This window comes from Oryctolagus cuniculus, chromosome 9 (genome assembly GCF_051225735.1).
Source record: "Oryctolagus cuniculus isolate XC-2025 breed Fujian yellow rabbit chromosome 9, ASM5122573v1, whole genome shotgun sequence".
In the NCBI taxonomy this organism is placed as follows: domain Eukaryota; kingdom Metazoa; phylum Chordata; class Mammalia; order Lagomorpha; family Leporidae; genus Oryctolagus; species Oryctolagus cuniculus.
Genome location: NC_142875.1, coordinates 129912528 through 129935524, shown reverse-complemented (window position 1 = coordinate 129935524; position 22997 = coordinate 129912528). Strand labels below are relative to the sequence as shown.

The window sequence follows — 22997 nt, the reverse complement described above, 5'->3', positions numbered from 1 at the left end:
TTCAAATGAATCTGAGATTTTATTTTTCTTTTGGAAAAGTGACAATAATACTGCTTCAGGAAGGAATTCCACCTCAGTGGGGTAGAACCAATGAAGCTAAGTGTGTAATTTCATATGAAGAGTTTTAAAATATGTGTAACTTTTAACTTAGCAATTCCATTTTTGGGACTTACATGTAAAATCATAATTATAGAAACAGCTAAAATGTCTACTGCTTTTTTATTTATTCATAAGAAAAAATACTCATTTGGTGGCCTAAAATAATGGGTCATGTAAACAAATTATTGTACATAAAAACTGATGAGAGACTGTGCATCCACTGAAGTTCACATTCACAGGGAGTACTGGAAGACAAATACTTGTAACTGCAAATAGCAGAAACAGAAGAGCACGAGTTTGTTCTGCATGTAACAACAGAATTAATTGTTAATGATGAGATAACTGATTTTTTTTTCTTACCTATACTTTCTAAAATGTCCAAATTTTCTGCAATTTATATGGTTTTTAAATGGATCCTGCTATGGTATCACTTCTTCTGTAAGTTTCTCTTATTCTCCCAGATATTACTTTCTCTATATGATTTTCTTATTTTACCCACTCTTATGTTATTGTCTATTTTCCATTACATTTTAAAAATATTTGTTATATATTTTTCCCATCAAAATGCTCAAAGAATTGTGGAGGAGGCAATAGAAAAGAAATTAATTACTTACAAAGGAACTCCACCTCCCTATCAGATTTTCTCTGTGGAAACCTCTTGGTGTGGAGAGAGGTGGAGGATATGTTCACATTGCTGAAAGAACAAACTGACAATCAAGAACACCACAGACAGCAAAGCTGCCCTTTACACAGCATAAGAAACAGAGCCTCCTAGACAACCAAACGCAGAAGACCATCACCACAGACCTGCCTTACAGGAGGTGATAAATGGGATTCTCAATGTTGAAATTAAATCATGCTAACAAACAATGAAGATACATGAAAGTGCAAAACTTACCGACAAGGTAAGAATTCTGCATACTGCAATCACATACCAGTGATATGTGATTATTTTAATTCTACTATAAAATTCAAAGTATTAAAAATACTACAGCTATAGTAATTTTCAAAGGGATAAGTGATAGAAAATGCTGTAAGTGATGACATCACTCATAGAATATTGGGGAGCGAGAAGTATAAAGTTCACATATTCAGTTGAAGTAATATTGTTATCAGCTTAAAAACACTATTAGTACTATCAGGTGTTTCATGTTAACATAATGGTAAGCACAAATATAAAAACCTGTGGAAGGCACAAAAAACAAAGAACTCAAAGCAAACCAGCTCAAAAAGTCATCTAAGCACAAAAGAAAGGAGTGACAGAAACATAAAGCAACTAACGAAATGGTAGTATTAAGTCCTGATCTATCAATAATTATCTTTAAGGCAAATGGATTAAATTTTCCAATTAAAATACATAGGGTTACTGATAGAAAAATAAACATTAAAAGTAACACCTGACTATAGGCTTCCTGTAAGAGGCTCACTGTATCTTTAAGAACACATGTAGGATGAAAGTGACAGGACAGAAAATATTTTCCACAGAATGACCACAGAAGTGAGTCAGCATAGCTATACTAAAACATGAAATCAATTTTCTGTCAACACTTGTAACTAGACAAAAAAAGTCATTATGTACTTAAACAAGTCTAGTATCTGCTAACACCAACTGATAGAATAAATAAAGGGGAGAGTGATCCAACATGGGAAGTGAGATACTCAGCAGACTCATAGAATGGCGGAGGTCCTAAATAGCACTCTGGCCTCAGAATCAGCCCTAAAGGCACTCGGATCTGGCTGAAAAGCCCATGAGAGTATTTCAGGCATGGAAAGCCAAGACACTCTGGCAAAAAGATCTCTGTGAGTGAGATCCCAGTGGAAAGAACAGGTCTTCAAAGAGGGAGGTGCCTTTCTCTGAAGGGAGGAGAGAACCTCCACTTTGACTATGACCGTGTCTAAACAAGATAAGAGTCGGAGAACTCAAGGGGCTTCCATAGCCTTGGAAACTCATAACTGGTGCATAGGGAGATTACTGATGCCATAAACAGGAGTGTCAATTGGTAAAGTCAACAACAGGAGTCACTGTGCACTTACTCCTCATGTAGGATCTCTGTCCTTAACGTGCTGTACACTGAGGCTTAATGCTATAATGAGTACTCAAACAGTATATTTCACTTTGTGTTTCTATGGGGGTGCAAACGACTGAAATCTCTACTTAATGTACACTAAACTGATCTTCTGTAAAAAAAAAAAAAAAAAAAAAAAAAAGAAAGAAATTATCAATTCCCAACTTGACTCTCACTGGGATTAAACATGACAATAGGTCTGATCTGATTTCATCATCATTTAAAAAAAAATCATCTATTATTTTTCACTTTATGTTTCTGTGTGGGAGCAAACTGTTGAAATACTTACTTAAGGTATACTAAGCTGATCTTCTGTATATTAAGATAATCGAAAATGAATCTTGATGTGAATGGAAGGGGAGAGGGAGTGGGAAAGGGGAGGGTTGTGGGTGGGAGGGACGGTATGGGGGGGGAAGCCATTGTAACACATGAGTCGTACTTTGGAAATTTATATTCATTAAATAAAAGATAAAAAAAAAAGTCATTATGTACTGATGAAGGGGTTAATTTATCAAGAGGACATACAATTATAAAAGCATATGCAGCCAACAGTGGCAAAACTAAATACATAACAGCTAATATGACCTGAAGGAGCACTAGAAGACTTCAATCCCCCCTTTCAACAACAGAAAGATCACACAGACAGAAAAAAATAAGGAAACCATGGACTCAATAGTATTACACACCACACATATATTACAGATGTATAAGGAATATTCCATTCAAAAGAAGCAGAACACATTCTTCTCAAGTCCACATGGAACACTGTCCAGGAAGTAAAAACAGTGACCAACAACTGTAAGAAGACTAAAACCATATGAGTCTCTTTTCTAGTCACAAAGCACACATCTAGAAATTGAAAACAGAATGAACATCAGGAAATCCACTAATAGGTGGAAATTAAACAACACACTCCTGTACAATAAATATGTTTAAATAAAGAAAAGTCAAAAATTATCTTCAAACAAAACTGGAAACACAACTTATCAAAAAAAAATCACAGGATGCAAAAAGTGCTGTTCTAAGTGGGAGTGTATAGTGATAAAGGGCCATATAAAGAAAAAAAAAAAAAGATGCCAAATACATAAATTCAATTTGACCTGAAAGGAACAAACCGAACCCAGTGCTAGCAGAAGGTCAGCATTAAAGATCAGAGAAGGTACAAATTATATAGTAATTAGAAAAATAATAAGAAATCAGTAAAATCATGAGTTGGTATTCTGAAAAGACAAACACAAATGATAAACTTTTAGGTAGATTAATTGAAAAAAGGAACATTCAACTAAGTCAAATTATACATGAAAGCAGATCCATTACAACACATGCCACGTAAATACAGTGGTCAAGAGACGACTATAAACAACTGTAAGCCAACAATTCAGACAACCTAACAGAGACAGATAAAATCATAGATATGTCTGTCCCAGTTAGACTCTAGCACAGGCAAACAGAAAATTTGAACAGATGAAATTCTGATAGACTGAGCAAGTAGAAACAAAGATCAGATCAGAAACTAACCACTTCAATGGTGAATTTACCAAACATAAAAAGAATTAATACCAGTCCTTCTAAAACTCTTCGAAACACTGAAGAGGGGAAACAGTTCCAACCTCATGCTACAAGGTCAGCATCACCTGACAGCAGTCACGAGATACTACAGAAGAGAAACTTATAAGCCACCATCCTTGCTGAACACAGAAGCAAAAACCCTCAACAAAAATCACAGCCGCCAAATTCAACAGCTCTCAAGTGGGTGGGATTTGTCCCAGAGATCCAAGCACGGTTCAACAAGTGCAAATCAACAAACGTGACACAGCATCTTCACCGAGGAATGACAACCAGGCGATCCTCTCAACAGATGCAGGGAAAAAAACCACACTTCACAATATCCAACGTTTTATGATTAAAAAGATAAAAAGCTCTCAAAAAATTAGGAGTAACATCAGAAAGACGGCTGACTAGTGGTGCCTGTGACTCTTTCTCCTCACAAACCCCTAAACTAAACTGGACTTAATTTCTAAAATATTCTAAAATATTCTAAAATGCCTGAAATAAATGAACAAAAATTCCTTGGATTGTTTTTAATACTATCTTTTTGCTTCTGCAGTGCTTTCGGTTAGTGGTTGTTGAGGATCTCATCAGGACAACAGTGACTTGGAGGGACGTGTTCTACTAACCAACTCCAGGTCGTGACACCTCGCTGATGGAACTCTTGACCATTACTCTGGTGCAAAGGTGCAAGGGGTTACTGTCAGTAGTAAAATGAGCTTCTAGTACAGACAGTATTCTTCTGTTCTGACAGAATTGTATCAGGAGCACTTGTTCAGCCTAATGAGCAGGATGCTTGCGTTCCACACCGCAGTTCCTGGGTTTGATTCCTAGCTCTGGTTCCTTACTCCAGCTTCCAGTTAATTCCGATCATGGGAGGCAGCGGTGACGGCTCCAGTAATGGGACCCTGAGGCTCATGTGGAGACCTGGATTGCGTTCCTGGCTCCCCATTCCTGACTCTCACCCCAACCCAGCCCCAGCACTTGCAGGCATTTGGGAGTCCACCAGCAGATGGGAGTTGTTTACCTATCTGTCTCTCTTTCAAGTTAATGACTTCGTGGAAAAATAATTGTATTGAGACTAATCTAAAAATTAAGTATTTGCTACCCTATGACACAGTTCTAGTAAATTATGACGCAGACCAGGAGACATACAGAGAAATTACCAAAACCTACTCTAAAAGTTACTAAATGTAATCAAATATGGAAAGTTAATGTTTTTTTCACTCAATACCATTTTCTGTTTTCATGAATATCAGAAAACACTTTCTATACAAAGGGCACTTGTGAGTTCTTACATCTTGGCAAATTTCAAACCAAATGTGAGGATGAACAGCAAAAAGGTATCAAAGTAAGTTAAGTTACTCTCTGCCTATCATTAAAACCTGATAGAAAACTTGCAAAGGATCAGAGAAATGGCATCAACAGACTGACTAAAAGGTAGAAGCCCAGGGCTAACTCCCCGGACACTTACATCTCAAAGAGTCACAAACCCTCTCTCTAAAATTACGCCTCTGGGACATTTTCCAGCACTGTTCTCCACTCCACCCACCAGCAGCACATCCCAGGTGCTGTCAGCTGCAACCGGTGTGCACAGGAGCCTCCTCTGTCTCCTTGGCACCAGACGCTTCCTCTCTCAATCCGTTCGCTACAAAGCTGGCAGCTTTGTGCTCTGAAACCAGAGTGCTGATTGATGGTTTTCCTCCTTAATTAGATTTCTGGTGGCTCTCAGCTACTTAAAGCATAACATTTAAGACTGTTAACATGGTGCACAAGACATCTTACAATCCGTAATCACAATCTTGGATTCAGCTACTGCCATCCACATTTGCATGTCTGATTACATCTCCAGATTGTGGTGGAGAGCAGATTGTCTTGTACACATCTGTTCACGCACTACCTTGTGCAGTTCTTGGGACATATCCATACTCCATAACTACACAGTAATTTATGAGTTAATGTCAATTTATAAAGTTTAATAAATACTAGGGCATATATGAAATTAAACATTACAAAATCTAAATCTGTTGGGAGGTAACATAAGAGGCAGAGCACTAGAGGAGACAGTCCAGAAAAATAACCTTTTCAGTATCTACCTGCTTGAGTGATACTTGACAAAGTATTGCTTCTCCCTATTCGTATATACAAAACAGAAACACTGTTTGTGGGGCTGGTGTTGTGGCACAGTAGGTTAAGACACTACCTATGATGCTGGCACTACATACGGGTGCCAGTTCAAGTCCTGGCTGTTCCACTCTCCATTCCGCTTCTTGCTCATGTTCCCGGGCAAGCAGGGGAAAGCAGCCCAAGTGCCTAGACCACTGCGACTCATGCAGGAGACCCAAATCGAGCTCTGGGCTTCTGGGAATAAACCAGTGCACAGAAGATCTCTTTCTTCTCTGCCTGTCACATAAACAACATAAATCTTTAAAAAAAAAAAAAAAAAAAAGGAATGTAAAGGCTTTCCCTACATAATTCTTCAGTTCTTATAAGGCTAAGTGAACTAATCTCTTTAACAGGGCTTAGTATTGTTTGTCTAATTACCATTGTACAATTCACAGTCCAGGTAATTATGAATTTAGGGTTTAAGCTGCACCTCCTGAGTATTATCTGTTATACATGCAAGCCAGAATAGTTATCTGGTAATGACTTTGCAATTACTGGTATACTGACATGCTTACATAGAAGCGGTGTGTTAAGAGACTGAAAGTTCCACAGCATAAATCATGATGACTTTTGGAAGGTACGAAGACACTCTGATCTTTTGTGCTTATATAGAAAGCTTAGCAGGAATGCTTTTTTAATTGCTTCTGAAAACTTTTATAAACAAGAAATCATTGCTTCTTTTATAATATTGCATCTGTACCTCCTGTATTGACTGAATGCATTTAATTAATCCCTTTTCACTACCACATCCATAATAATGATATGTTAATTCCTTTTGGTTATTTGATGAATATCATTCAGAAATTCAAACGTTGCTATGGAAAAGGTAAGGTGCAACAGGACTCTGGATAAACCCAGTGCACCCACCATTAACAGACTTATTCACGGAAGTGACAATCACAATAACCTGAAATTCATATTGTATTTTCATTTCCAGTGACCAAGCCAGGTCTGTTAATCATCAGGAAATGTTGGCTGTGTAGATTGGGGTATTCAGTATGACTACATTTCGGATGAACTGATGAGCTGCTGTGGCACCCTGCAGGATGCCATGATTCATGCTGATAATCCTATTGACTGCAAGAGCCCCAGACAGAACCAGAAATGAAGCCATGAAGATGATAATGGCTGAGTTCCCTAAGGAGCACAAGTCTTCCACGGGATAAGAACTTGGAAACTTGGTGACGCCTCCTTCTCACTGTCCAGATGTGCTCCCAGCATGTCCCTGCTTCACTCGGCACAGCATCCTGCCGAGACCCAGGCAACAGGCGGACTTAGCGGAAAGTCACATCAACGCGGCCACTCGTTCAGCCCAGATAGCCTTGGTGATTCTGTATCGAGGATCAAAGTGGGAACCTCTTCATACCCAGTGACTCTCATCTACTTCCCAAAGGATATGTTTTTAAATGATTTTTAGATATTTCAAATCCGATTCATGCTATGAGAACGTGTGATCAGCTTCTTGCTGCCTGGGGTTAGACAGTCTGTCCATTCATGCCTATGAGTACCTGTACCAACACAGAAAATCATCTCCACTTAGATTCTGCTTCCAAAGGTCTCCTTCGTGCTCTCTCGTCCTCATTCAGTTTTCCAGCTCCTGATCACTGGTGTTCTTTTCTACCACAGGCCCTTCTGGTTACTTCAGGGTGGCCTCAGCCCTAAAGTCAGTGACAAAGCGGAGGGTTCAAATACTAACTACCCTCGTGCTCCTGAGCATGCGAGGCTCTGAACTTGCCACGGGCTCTCCTAATGGCACTGACCACTGCTCAGCACCCTCAGAGGTTGTCCAAGCCTCTCAACCAAAAAGGGAGTTCAAACATAAGGCCTGGGCCAGCGCCGTGGCTCACTTGGCTAATTCTCCGCCTGCGGCACCAGCATCCCATACCAGCGCCAGTTCTAGTCCCGGTTGTTCCTCTTCCAGTCCAGCTCTCTGCTGTGGCCCAGGAGGGCAGTAGAGGATGGCCCAAGTGCTTGGGCTCCTGCATGCACATGGGAGACCAGGAGGAAGCACCTGGCTTCTGGCTTCGGATTGGTGTAGCTCTGGCTGTAGCGGCCATTTGGGGGATGAACCAACAGAAAGAAGACCTTTCTCTCTCTCTCTCTCACTGTCTAACTCTATCTGTCAAATAAAAAAATATATATATAAGACCTTGTTCTTGCCACATGCTGAACACCACCCTGAAATCTCACCAAACGGAGTCAGTACTGGTCTTCTGATTTACACCAGACCAACTTCAGGTTCAGCCTTGTAGGGCAGAAGAAACCTGAAGAACTCTATGGTTATTCTTCTCTTCTCTAGTATCCACCATCATCGTCTGAACCCAGACCCTGTGCTATGTATTTTTCTGTTAGCAGTTATGTTTTCTATGCTGTATTACTTTTCTTTTTTAAAAAAGATTGATTTATTTATATGAAAGGCAGAGTTATAGAGAGACAGAGGCAGAGGCAGAGAAAAAGAGAAAGGGGTTGGGGGCAGGCTTCCATGTGCTGGTTCACTCCCAAAATGGCTCCAATGGCTGGAGCTGGGCCAATCCAAAGCTAAGAGCCAGGAGCTTCTTCTGGGTCTGCCAAGTGGGTGCAGGGGCCCAAGCACTTGGGCCATCTTCTACTGTTTTTCCAGGCCATAGCAGAGAGCTGGATCAATAGTGGAGCAGCTGAGACTCAAACCAGCACCCATATGGAATAATGGCACTATAGGTGGCAGCTTTACCCACCATGCCATAGCGCCAACCCTGTATTACTTTTAATTTCTTGCATCTAAACCATATTTTACAGAAAAGTGTTGTTTGAACACTTTTTTTTTTTTTAATTAACAAGCCTCAGATGTGGCTTACAGCCAAGTCAAGTTGTATGGTGGCATTTTTTAAGTTACTCTGTAAAAGAAGTTAAAGGGTATTACGGTAAAATTAAAGACTACCTATTTATTATCCCCTTTCTACGAAATGTCAAGAAAAGGCAAAATTATAGAAAGAGAATGCAGATCTGTGTTTCTCTGGATCTGGGGTTGGTTTGACTGCAACAGGTACAAGGGAACTTTCTGGGGTTATGGAAAATATTTGCCAACTGGGTTGTGGGGATGGCTGCACAACTCTACAGGTTCAATAAAAATATCAAATGAAATAAGTAAATTTTACAGTTGCTTTGACCTAGCCCAGCTCTGGCTTTTGTGAGCAACTGGGGAATGAACCAGTGGATGGACGATCTCCATCTGTCTCTGTCTCTGTATCTCTGCTTCTTAAATAAAATGAGAATAAACAGATGAAAATGTAAGGCAGTAGCCTGATTTTCATATCCTATTTTTGACTTTCCTGCATGCTTTTTTTTTTTTTTTTTTTTTTTTTTGACAGGCAGAGTGGACAATGAGAGAGAGAGACAGAGAGAAAGGTCTTCCTTTGCCGTTGGTTCACCCTCCAATGGTCGCCGCGGCCGGCGCGCTGATCCGATGGCAGGAGCCAGGTACTTATCCTGGTCTCCTATGGGGTGCAGGGCCCAGGCACTTGGGCCATCCACTGCACTCCCTGGCCACAGCAGGGAGCTGGCCTGGAAGAGGGGCAACCGGGACAGAATCCGGCGCCCTCACCGGGATTAGAACCCGGTGAGCCGGCGCCACAAGGCAGAGGATTAGCCTAATGAGCCGCGGCACCGGCCAGCACCTGCTTCTAATCAAACTTCAGAATGCCCTACTCCTGGCCTCTCCAGCTACCCCCTGCCCCCACCTCACTACTGCAGTGTTCCATCTGTATGCTATTCTTTGGTCTGACATCAACTTGGCAATCTTGTGATTTTTAAGTTGGCAGCACATGAATGTGAAAGCCTGAAACGAATGCCCCCATGAGCATTTAATGTTGTTATTTTCCTGATACTACTCTAAAATCCAAATAAAGGAAGCAGAACTTGTAAGAAAAAAAATAAGAGCTGGAAGCAAATCAGAAATGACATTAAGGCATAATTTTTGGTACCTATAATTCAAATCCTGATATGGTGGCAAGACAAGATTTAGTCAAAAATAATCTGGGATTTATAGTGATGTTTCCAACCCAATAGATCTTGTGAGTGAAGGAAATACTCAGACTGAATGACAGGACTCTGAGCTGAGTGGATGAGTCACCACAGTAGCCTTCCGTTACCTTCAACGTGCTTCTGCACTTTGTTGTTCCTACCTGCGCCCACTGCTGCTGTGGAAACCCTTCACCCACTCAGCACACCCCAGCGATCTGCGTCCCAGCTCCTCCCTGCCTGTGTGATTTGAGTCCCAGCTCCTCCCTGCCTGGGTGGGGTTAAAAGCGTCTTCTTTCTGGCATCCAGGCAGGTGTTAATGAAAGCACAGCACGCTGAGAACAAACAACCTGAACACAATTCAGTAACTAGATCATGTAAGAAACTACTTGTATTAAACAAGTTTTAATTCAAAAACTATGCTGTCTGCTTTTTCTTTTTCCACTTACCTGACTTAATGATGTATTAGAAATCTCTCTTTAAAATTATTCATATATTTTTATTGTTTAATAATGAATACAGTGAAATTGTAAACAAATACATAAACAAAGGTATATCGTGAAAATAAAATATCACTTCTTATACAGACAAGGACACATTCCCTCTAAGCAACTCCACCTGCTTTTCCAAACCTACACCCTGTGTTAGGAAACTGGCACAGTTGTAGCCAGGTGGCCGCATGGCCCAGCTACCTGAGCCAGGCTCCACCCCCATCCTAATGGGATTCGCTGCTCCTGCTTCCCTGCCCGCTCTCAGGCAAAGTTTTAAAAGGGCCTGTTCCTGAACACGTGCTCTCTTGGTCCTTCTCTCCTGTGCTCTCTTGGCCTCTCTTGGCTCCTCTCCTCCTCTCGTCACTCTTCTCCCTCCTCTCTGTTTCTCTCTTATACTCTCTTTCTCTCTTTCCCTTCGCCGCCCCTTCACCCCAGTCTGTTGGGTGTTCTCCAATAAACTCTTTCCCTTACCCCAGTGTTCAGTGTGTTTTGCGATGGCTAACATTAATATATAACACCCTGTGCTACAGAAAACCAGTTTCCTCACAACTGCTACCCAGAACCTGCGCCAGCCACAAATAACCAACATGGCAACCGAATGCACCACGCAGTGACCTACAACTCACTGTCATACCCTTACAGTAAAATTTCCACGGCTGAAGGCCCCACTCCTGTCCTGCACCTGATACCAAGAAACATCTGAGTCTTCCAACAAAGAAAAAGGAAACAGGATAATTGAGCATCACCCTAAACACTGCCTCCATGAATATTCAACTAAATACCACCCCAAACAACACCCCATGTGCCTTCAGATCATGTAAATGGATGGTCTTGAACTTCTTTGGTGCAACTTTCTCTTCAGTGTAACCGCATTCCATCCCAAACCACATATTTTTGCTTTGCATGCAAATCAATCTTATGCACCTACTAAGCTTTATCTAGGTCTCACCTTTCAATTCCTTTTTGCAATGGAGACAAGAACCTAGACCCAAGCATCCCATGGTTATTTCCAATCTAGATCTCAAGTTCTACTCCCCACAGGTGACAGCTCTTCACTGGTTGATTCATACAGTTTCAAAAAAATTACGTATAATCCACCATATACTCAATGATGGGTCTTCAACTTTTTTTATATGAGAACGTTCAGATCAATATATTCATTTTTAAAGACTTATTTATTTATATACTTATTTTGAAAGTGTCACAGAGAGACAGGAGAAGAGACAGAGAGAATGAGCACACACTTATATCGACTGGTAAACTAACCAAGTGACCACAACACCCAGGGTTAGGCCAGGCTAAATATAGGAACCTGGAACTTGATCCAAATCTCATACGTGGGCAGCAGGAACCAAGTACTTAAGCCATCATCTGCTGCCTCCCACGGTGCATTAGTAGGACACTGGATGGGAAGCAGATCAGCCAGGAAGACACAAGCAGTGACCTAACACACTGGGCCACACTGCTGGCCCCTGATCAACACCTTCTTTTGAACAGATGCATTTACTGTATAGAAATCACAACAGGTTTCTAGCATCAGTTCTCTTATAACGGCCATCCAGGGTCCAGCCTGCTTCCTTCCCTGCCTGCCTCCTTCCTCCTTCATTCTCTCTACCATTCTCCCATCTCTCCTTACCCGTCTTTCTTCTCTCCTTTCTTCCTTTGCTGTTGTTTTATTTACTATTACAATATTGCAATAAACAGATTTATCTCTAAGGTGAATGTTGAACAATAGAGTTGATGAGTGAAGAACTTATATATATATATATTTTTTTTTTTTGACAGGCAGAGTGGACAGTGAGAGAGACAGAGAGAAAGGTCTTCCTTTTTGCCGTTGGTTCACCCTCCAATGGCCACCGCGGCCGGCACACCGCATTGATCCGATGGCAGGAGCCAGGTACTTCTCCTGGTCTCCCATGGGGTGCAGGGCCCAAGCATTTGGGCCATCCTCCACTGCACTCCCTGGCCACAGCAGAGAGCTGGCCTGGAAGAGGGGCAACCGGGACAGAATCCGGCGCCCCGACCGGGACTAGAACCCCATGTGCCAGCACCGCAAGGCAGAGGATTAGCCTAGTGAGCCGCGGCGCTGGCCTAGAACTTATATTTTTGTTGAATATTTATCTGACGTCCAATTGTCTTCCAAAATAGCAACACACACACACACACGTACTACATTCTTGCTTGTAGTGCATGAGAGTTCCATTTTTCTCCAGCCCTTAACAGTGTAAGCAATATAACATTTAAAGTTTATATTCAAATTTAATTATGTATTTAAGATTTGGGGGATTTAGGGTTTTTCCCTTGCAGAAATCATCAATTTCTTTTCAATTCAGTAGACTGTTTGTTTTAATTTAGAAAATGAAGCCAGAACTCCTGCTCCTGATGGGAGAGGTCTGTGTCAGAACAGAGGGCCCCTGAGAAGAATTTGAAATTTCATATAGAAAACCAAAATCATGTACTTTTTAGGATAACTGAAGGTTTCTGACACAGGGAGAACAAGAGGGCAAAGCCTATGGAGAGGGAAGCAGCCTCGAGAGGTGCCGTGAGTCCGTGGATCACATCACTCAGGGACATTCACAGCTTCTGGGTGGGCAAGAAGCATAATGCATGCACTGCTGGTGCTGAGTACTTTACACGGAGACACAGCATCTATATCTTACTTATAAAAGAATTGAATGCATTAAATGTTTTACCTTATTTTAAGCACAACAGTAAAATACCTCTACATACATTCGGTTTTAGTTTATTTCTGAATATTTGCCAGCATTTATTACATGTAATTGTACATGAGGACTAACTTCATAACAGTCACTTATTTGTTTACTTATAATTTTATACTGGATATACATCTTTACATACATCTAGAAATGTTCAAAAATGTTAAATGTGTATCTTTCAACATCTGATTCTCAGACAAGTGAACCTCCAAAGGTAAAAACATGAACCAACTCCCATAATTCACACTGTAACTGAAGTTTAACCCACAGGGGACCACAGACTTAAACATGTAAAACATAAAACGACAAGACTTCCAGGAGAAAATGTGGCCTTGAATTAGGCAAAGATTTCTAAGACATGACAACATGAAAATGGTAGCACAATAAATTAAAATAAACTAATAGGACTTAGTTAAAGTAAAAACTTTAAAAAATGTTCTAAACAAAATGATGACAAGGCACAATGCAAAGAAAAATATATGCAAATTGTATATCTGATAATAGTTTGTTTCCAGAATATATAAGAACATTCAAAACTCAACAAAAGGAAAACATTTCAATTTTTAAAGACTTACTTACTTATTAATTTGAAAGGCAGAGAGACAGAGAGACAGAAGACAGAGGCAGAGACAGAGACAGAACTTCCATCTGCTGGTTCACTCCCCAGATGCCTGGGCCACACTGACGCCAGGAGCCAGGAATTCCACTAGTCTCTCACAGGGTGGCAGGAGCCCAAGTACTTGGTCCATCGTCCTCCATCTTCCTAGGTGCACTGGCAGGAAGCTAGATCCAGAAAGGAGTAGCTGGCAATCCAATACGGGATGTGGGTGCCCCTAGTGGCAACTTCACCTATTGTACCACAATGCCTGCCTCTACATATGAACTTGTAAAAGTGGGCAGAAGTAGGAGGAGATGCATCATCAAAGACACAGGCATGGTAACCAAGCACATGAGGCTCTTATCATTATTCATCAAGGAAATGAAATCTAAAACCACACTGACAACACCACATACGTATCAGAGTGGCTAAAATCAAAAAGCTGGCGATGCTGAGTGTTGGTTGGCAGAACTAAAGAGGAAATAAAATCTTATACTACTGGAGTGAATAACAGACACAGCCACTCTATTAGCAGTTACAGTTTTCACAAGTTAAACACACACACACACACACGCAAAACCAGTCCATGCTGAGTATTTGCTATGGTAAATTAAAACATATAATCATGTAAAGACTTGAAAAGGAATATTTACAGCATCACTATTTATCATAGCCTTAAAATGGAACCAAATCAAAGGTCCATCAACAGACGAATGATGAAACACTGCAGTATTTCCACAATGTAATTCTACTTGGCAATAAAAAGGGAGAATACCCCATAGGTATATATAAAGTTATGAATGAATCTCAAAACAGCTATACTGAGGAAAAGAACCCAGGCAAGGAAGTATACACTGTATGACATTAATTTAGAAAATGCAAACAAACCTATGCTGACAGAAACTGATCCATGGCTCCGTGGACATGTACAAGTGGAGGGTGTGCACAGAAGGCTAAAGAAGCAAGAAGTAACTTGGAGGTGATTAGTACATTTAGCATCTTGTTCATGGTGGCAGTTCCATGCATGTATGGATGTGGTGGAACTTATCAAACAATTAAATATGGACAACTTATTGTATATTAATTATACCACAACAATGCTATCAATTAAAATAATGAGTGTCCCCATCTTAAGTTTATAGATTGATAAATGCAGAGAATATCCCTTGTCCAAGAATCATTTATGTTTTTATTTAGATAATTCATTGTCATAGTTGGTAATTATTCTTTAAAAAAAAAACTTTTAATTTGTTTGAGAAGCCAAGAAAGACATAAAGCAAGCTCCCACCCACTAGTTTACTTCTCAAACATCTGAAATGGCCAAGGCTCAGAAAGGTCAAGCCTAGGGGACAGAAGCACAATCCAGGCTCCCACGTGGGTGGCAGGGTGCTAATTACATGAGCCATCACCATTTCCTACCAGAGCGTTCAGTGGCAGGAAGCTGGAATTGGGAGCCTGAGCTCGATACGAAACCCAGTCCTCCTGATACTGGATCTGGGTGTCTTAACCAGTCTTAACTACTAAACCAAATGCCTGCCTAAATCTTTTTCCATTTATTCTTTTAAAATTTTTGTTTCAGGGTTGGCGCTATGGCATAGCTAGTAAAGCTACCCCCTGCAGCACCAACATCCCATACAGACATACAGACGCTGGTTGGAGTCCTAGACGCTCCACTTCCAATCAAGCTCCTTGCTAATGCACCTGGGAAAGCAGCATAAGATGGTCCAAGTCCTTGGGAACCCGTACCCACGCAGGAAACCTGGAAGAAGTTCCTGGCTCCTGGCTTGGGCCAGACCCAGTCCTGGCCATTACAGTCATCTGGGGAGTAAACCAGCAGATGGAGGATTTCTCTCTCTATCTGCTTCTCCTAGATCAAACTCTTTACAGTAAACCATAAAGAAAACATTCTAAAATGTGCACGAGAAAACCACCAGATTGTTTTCAGAGGTTCTCCTATTACACTCACAGGCAACTTCTCATCAGAAACCCTACAGACTAAGACAACGACAAGATATATTCCAAGTCTTAAGAGAAAAAAACTGTCAATACAGAATACTGCACCTTGCAAAGCTCTCATTTATGAATTAAAGTGAAATAAAGAATTTCCAAAACAAACAGAAAAGAAAGGAATTTGTCACCACTCGTCCAGCCTTATAAAAGATGCTTAAGGATGTGCTACACATAGAAACACAGAAATGTGGTCAACACTACAAAAGAAGGTAAAGTAAAAAAAAAAATCTCCCAGTAAAAGAACAAAGGAAATCCAAAGTAAATAACAGGAATATTTATGGAAAAAGAGCCAAGTTGTCACTTATCAACAGTCACCTTGAATATAAATGGCCACAACTCTTGCCACCTACAAGAAACGCGTCTCACCAACAATGATACACACAGACTGAAAGTGAAAGGATGGAAAAAGTTATTCCATCAAAAAATAACTGGCGTTGCCATCCTGATAACATACAAAATAGACTCTTTAACATGAAAATTGTTAAAAGAGACAAAGGGCACTATGTAATGATTAAATAATTCAACAGGAAGGTATGAATATTATAAATGTATATGCACCTAATTACAGGGCACCTGGCTATTTAAAAGAAAGGTTAATGGATCTAAAGGAAGATGTAGACTCTAATACAACAGTTAATGGGGAACTTCAACACCTTACTGTCAGCAATGGACTACCAACCACACAAAAAACCAGCAAGGAAACAACAGAGCTAATCAACACTACAGACCAAACGGATCTAACAGGTATCTACATAACTTTTCATCCTACAGTTGCAGAATACACATCCTTCTCACCAGTGCATGGAACTTTCTCTAGGATATAAAACATGCTAGGCCATAAAGCAAGTGTCAGTAAATTAAAAAAAAAATCAGAATCAAGCATCTCTTACCACAATGGAATGAGGCTGGAAATTAACAACTCAAGATCTTATCTCAAGGACACATACAAACACGTGGAGACTGAAAAACATGCTCCTGGATGAACAGTGGGTCACTGAATAAATCAAAAGAAAAATCAAAAAATTTCTGGAAGGGCCGTCACTGTGGTGCAGCAGGTTAACGCCCTGGCCTGAGGTACCAGAATTCCATATGGGTACCAGTTCTAGTCCCAGCTGCTCCTCTTCCAATCCAGCTCTCTGCTATGGCCTGGGAAAGCAGAACAGTAGGGCCTGGATCCTTGGGCCCCTGCACCGACTTGGGAGACCCGGAGGAAGCTCCTGGCTCCTGGCTTCAGATCTGCACAGTTCCAGTCATTGAGGCCATTTGAGAAGTTAAACACGGAAGGAAGACCTCTCATTTTGTCTCTTGCTTTTTCTGTAACTCTACCTCTCAAATAAAAAAATAAAATCTTAAAACAAAAAAAGAACTCCAATTATTCTCAAGCTATCAAAACAATGAAAGAGAAAGAATCCTCCCAAACTCCTTCTATGAAGCCAGGATCACCTTAATTCCTAAACTTGAAAAAATTCCTCAACAAAATACTAGCCAATCAAATCCAACAACACGAAAGAAAGATCATTCACATGGACCAAGTGGGATTTACCCCTGGTATGCAAGGATGGTTCAACATTTGCAAATCAATCAATGTAATATATTACATTAACAAACTGAACAACAAAAACCATATGATTATCTCAACAGATTGGTGAAAGCATTTAATAAAATAAAACTATTTCTTTCATGATGAAAATTTCAAACAAATTGGGTATAGAAGAAACATTCCTCAATATAATCGAAGCATTTTATGACAAACCCAGAGCAAATGTCCTATTGAATAGGGAAAAACAGGAAGCATTCCCACTGAGATCCAGAACCAGACCATGATGCTCTCTCTCACCACTGCTATTCAATACATTCCTGTAAATGAAGCAAGAACCATCAGGCAAGAAAAGAAATCAAAAGGATACAAATTCGGAAGGAGGAAATTAAACTATCATGACATGATTCTATATGTAGTGGATCCAAAAGACTTCCCTAAGAGACTATAGGAACTCATAAAAGAATTTGGTAAAGTGGCAGGATATATAAATCAACACATAAAAATCAAAAGCCTTTGTATATACAGATAATGCCATGGCTATGAAAGAATTTCTAAGATCAATCCCTTTCACAACAGCTACAAAAAATCAAGTAACTGGGAATAAATTTAACCAAGGATGTCAAGCATCTCTATAATGAGAATACTAAAACATTACAGAAGGAAACACAAGAAGACACAAAAAAATGGAAAAACCTTCCAATGTTCATGGATTGGAAGAATCAATATCATTAAACAATATCATCAAAGCAACTTACAAATTCGATAGGATACCAATAAAAATACCAAAGACATTCTTTTAACATACAAAAAAAGTTGAAATTCATATGGAAACACAGGAGACCCTGAATAACTAAGCAGTCTTATACTATGAAAGCAAAGCCAGAGGCATTACAATACCAGATTCCATGATATACTACAGGGCAGTTATAATCAAAACAGCCTGGTACTTGTACAAAAACAGATAGAGAGACCAATGGAACACAATAGAAATGCCAGCGGTCAACCCGCGAATCTTCAACCAATTTATCTTTGACAAGGAAGCTAGAAATCAATCTCAGGATCAAGGACATTTTCATCAACAGATGGTGCTGGGAAAACTGGATCTTCATGTGGGGAGCAACTCGGACTAGACTGTTACTGGAATTAAGACTTATTCTATGCATCTGCTTTCCCACAATATGGCGCTGAGAAGGGAGTAACAGCTTCTACACAGCTGCCTCCAGTTCAACCAATAAACAGCAGGACCTGCTCCTGATTGCAGGAGAGCAGCATACTCGGCGTGTGGGTAGCAGAGTTGGGATTGGTGGAAGAGGACTATAAAGGAGGAGAGAGACAACATGCACCAGGAACATCTAAGGGGAACATCTAAGAGGAACACCTGTGCAGCCCCCGAGAGAGCCGGCCGGCGGTGTGCCGCTCCCCCGCGGAAGTGGGGAAAGTGGCTAGGGGGAACCGCCCTTCCACGGAGGTGGAAGGGTCGGTAGCCAACCCGGGAAGAACCAGCAGCAAACCCGGGGAGGGCCGAGCAGACAAAAGAACAGCGCAGGGTCTTGTGTCGTTCCTCCACAAAGACGGGGAGTGACACTTCACATGCAGAACCATGAAGCAAGACCCCTACCTTACACCCTACACAAAAACCCACCCAAAATGGATTAAAGACCTAAATCTATGATTCAACACCATCAAATTATTAGAGAATATTAGGAAAACCCTGCAAGACTTTGGCTTAGACAAAGAGTTTTGGAAGAGACTTCAGAGGCACAGGCAATCAAAGCCAAAATTGACAAATGGGATAACATCAAATTGAGAAGCTTCTGTAGTGCAAAACAAACACTCAGCAAAGTGAAGAGGCAACTGACAGGAGAAATTATTTGCAAACAATGCAACTGATAAAGGATTAATAACCAGAACATATAAATAGATCAAGAAACTCAACAACAACAAAACAACCAACCCCGTTGAGATATGGGCAAAGGACTTAAAGAGGCATTTTTCAAAAGAGGAAATCGAAATGGCCAAAAGACACATGAAAAAATGTACAGGATCACTTGCTGTCATGGAAATGTAAATTAAAACCACAATGAGGTTTCACCTTACCCCAGTTAGAAAGCAACTAACAACAAATGCTGTTAGGAAATAGGAAAAAGGGTACTCAAATCCACCGTCAGTGGGAACATAAACTGGTACAGCCACTGTGGAAGACAGTATGGAGATACCTCAGAAATCTGAATATAGACCTACCATATGACATAGCAGTCCTACTCCTGGGAATTAACCCAAGGTAAGTGAAATGAGCATATGAAACAGTTATCTGTACCCCCTTGTTTATTGTAGCTCAATTCACAACAGCTAAGATATGGAACCAACAGAAATTACTGGGTAGGGTTATATGAAACAGAAATAAAGGCTAAGTAGCCCTGCAATGATACTTAGAGAGTTGTGGGAATACCTTGCTGCTGCGTCACTGCCATTAGCAGTATGCTGCAAATCTACAACTATTTCTTTAGCACTTCAAAATTATGCTATATGCCCTTTTACCAGCATCACCTTTGAAAAAGGTACATTTTTGATGAAAGATTAAATACTGAATTTCTGTACCTCAGGAAATTTATGAGAAATGTGTACTTTGCACTAAATAGTTGTCTTGACCATTCACCTCCATGCTTATGGTTACATCCATGGTTGTTGTTGGCAACACTAAAATATGAACACATAATTTTGCCAAAGACACAAGCACATCTACTTCAAATATTATTTTTATACCAAGTAGATACTAAAAGTAGCAATTTAATACATGAAGTTGTAGAAGTTGTGTTTACAGACTGTGCCATGAAACAAAACATCCTGTTCCAAATAAATGAAAGCAACTGTTTTCTAACTTCTCTCATCTCCTATCCCAAGCTTCTTTATGCACTCATGAAAAATCTGGTAATTGCTAAGAGTGTTAGCTCCACTCATAGAAAGTTTCAAACAATTAAATATTAGTTCTATATTAATCAAGAAATGTTTCAAATAGCATATCCTTGAAAATAATTCTAAGAGTGGATGGTTCTATGTCATCCTATTTGGATAAAGATAAAACACATATAAAAGTATATGTCTAGTTAGAAAAAAACTGAAAATAATTATTCAAGGAATAAAAGATCAAAACCAGCAGAAACTCACACAAATGAATGTGCATGTGCACATATACTGTACAGCTACAAGCTGAATGTTCACCTCCACCTAAAATGTGTATGTTTTAAATCTAATCCCAACAAGGGGTTCTGGGGAGGGAGTGGCTGGATTATGGGGGTGGAACTTTCATGAGTGAGTGGGATTAGCGTCCTTAACAATAAGGCCTGCTACAGTTCAGCTGTGGTTTGTTCCCCCAAGGTTTCTGTGCTGGAAGCTTGGCCCCCAGGATGCTGGTGTTAAAAGGTGGATGAACCTTTAAAAGGAGAGGTAGAGAGGTCTACTACAAGATAATTAGATCATGGCAGCTGTTGCCCCTACAAGAAATTAACATTGCTTTGTAGGACCCTTGTTCGTTCCTGTGAGAACCGGTTGTTAGAAGAGGAAACCTGGCCCCAGTCTCTTGCTTCCCATCTCACCATGTGACCTTCTCTTGTACAAACTCTTGTGATCCCATCGAGTGAGTTAAGACGACACAGCCGAGGGTTAAGATGACACATGGTCACTAGAAGCAGAACCTCTGGGTCCAGTCGATCTGGGGCTCTCAGTCTCCATAACAGTAGTTACATAAGCCTCCCTTCTTTATAAAGTTCACAGCCTCAGGGACGTTATTACAGCAACAGAACACTGACTCACCTGAGGCCCCAGACAGCTTCCTTGTTCCTTCTGTATGTGAGGACAAGACTAGGAGCTCTTACCAACTAGCAAATCAGTTGGTGCCTTGAGAATGGATTCCCCAGTCTCCGGAATGACGAGAAGTATCTGTTTTTACCAAGCCAGCCTAAGTAAGGTATTTGGTTACAGCAACCCTAATGGACACACACACAGTGCTCATGCACATACATACACGGTACAACTCTGTGTAAATAAAAAACTAGAATAAGGAGTTTTAAGAGAGTACTGACTACTTAGCTATTGTCACAAATAACTTAGAAACAGGCACACAGAAGTAAAATGGCAGGTAATTAAGGAATAATATACAAAGGCCACAACGTCTGATGGAAAATCAGCAGGGATCTTAAAAAAAGGGACCAGGAAATTGAACGAACTAAGAATAATAGAATTTAGAGTTGCTGAAAACTACTGACTTCTTTCCTATCTTCCCTAGATAATTCTTAACAAAGTACGCTATAATTATATCACCAAAAAATGGATACGATTTATTTCCATATCCATATTTAACAACTTTGTCTTCTGCCAACATCTGTTTAACCAACTGACACGACTATTTCAGCAGTCAACAGAACACATGGCTGAAGTACTAGTTTAGGTGTATCTTCTAATTCTTAGAAGGACACGGCCATGATAGCTGACATAATATTAGCTCTAAAACACAGCCTTAATACACTTGGGTCTTTCCAAAATAAGTACAAGTTAGAACTGAGAACTACACTGTGTGATGTAAAGTAATTATACTGGAAGTGTAGCTATTGAAATACAATGACAAATGTCTTAAGTTTCTTGAGGAATGACTTGTTAACTATGTATAAATTAAAATGCTAGCTATTCTATTTAAGAACTAATCCAGGGGCTAGCTTGTGGCACAGTGGTTAAGCTATTGCCTACAATGCTGACATTCCATATGAGTACTGTTTCAAGTCCCAGGTATTCCACTTCCAATCCAGTTCTCTGAGAAAGCAGTGGAAGATGGCCCCTGCACTTGGGCCCCTGGCAGCACATTGGAGACCCAGATAAAGCTCCTGGCTTTAGCTTGGCCCAGCCCCAGCTGTAACAATCATTTGGGAAGTGAACCAGCAGATCGAAAATCTTTCTATCTCTGACTCCCTCTCCCTTTCTAAATCTGCCTTTCAAATAGATCTTTTTTTTTTTAGAAAACAAACTGAGTCAAAATGAAGTATGAGACATGATAAAATTTTACAAAAGCTAAGTGGGCTGGGTCATTCTTTGTTAAATGAAATCCTCAAAACCCAAGCAGAAGGCAACAAAGGATCATTTTTGCTTCGTTACCTGTTCAAATAACGTGAGCAGTGGACCTCCTCTTAGACTCTCGTAGCCACCGTCCTCTCTGTAAGAAAAGAAAAAGGGGAAAAAACATGCTAATCCTGAGAGATGCAAAACTTACAGATTGTGCCCTTGTAATTCTGTTTTTTCGGTTAAACCTAGTAAAATAGGTCCCTCTAAATTCAAAGGAATAAAAAAGAATAATCCCAGCAGGTGTTAAGAAAGCAGAACTGATAAACAGCAGTAGCGTGTCAATGTCACTGAAAATACACTAAGTGTTCTTACTGCCTGCAACACACATTCACTACCTTCCAGAGAAAGAAAACCAGAATGTCACTCAGTGGCTACTTCATGCACAAAGGTTAGAATTTCCAGGTAGAGCTATGGCTCCTATTGCTCCAGAGAGTTGTAAATCTCCTCAAGCCCAATATTCACTGTCAGAACAGGGACAAGATCAATGCAATCAACACTTGTGCTCAGAAAACCGAAAAGAAAAGTGTTAGAGGCAGACATGGTAAACCCAGCTGAGCAGGTAGGACAGGTTCTTAATGGCATCTCTTTCTCCTCTGGGTGGCCCTTCCTAGTACATCATTCTGCTAGGCCCAACTCCACTCCATACAAGTTCCTTTC

At 40.4% G+C, this 22997-nt stretch overlaps 1 long non-coding RNA gene across 1 annotated transcript; it reads right to left on the bottom strand.

Annotated features, from left to right (window-relative positions):
* Positions 1-220: 220 nt before the first annotated feature.
* LOC149124769 (uncharacterized) lies at positions 221-22434 on the bottom strand. Its single transcript, XR_016213794.1, has 3 exons — positions 22374-22434; positions 714-793; positions 221-365 (listed from the first exon to the last, which is right to left on the bottom strand). It is a non-coding gene; the product is annotated as an uncharacterized LOC149124769 (long non-coding RNA).
* Positions 22435-22997: the final 563 nt, after the last annotated feature.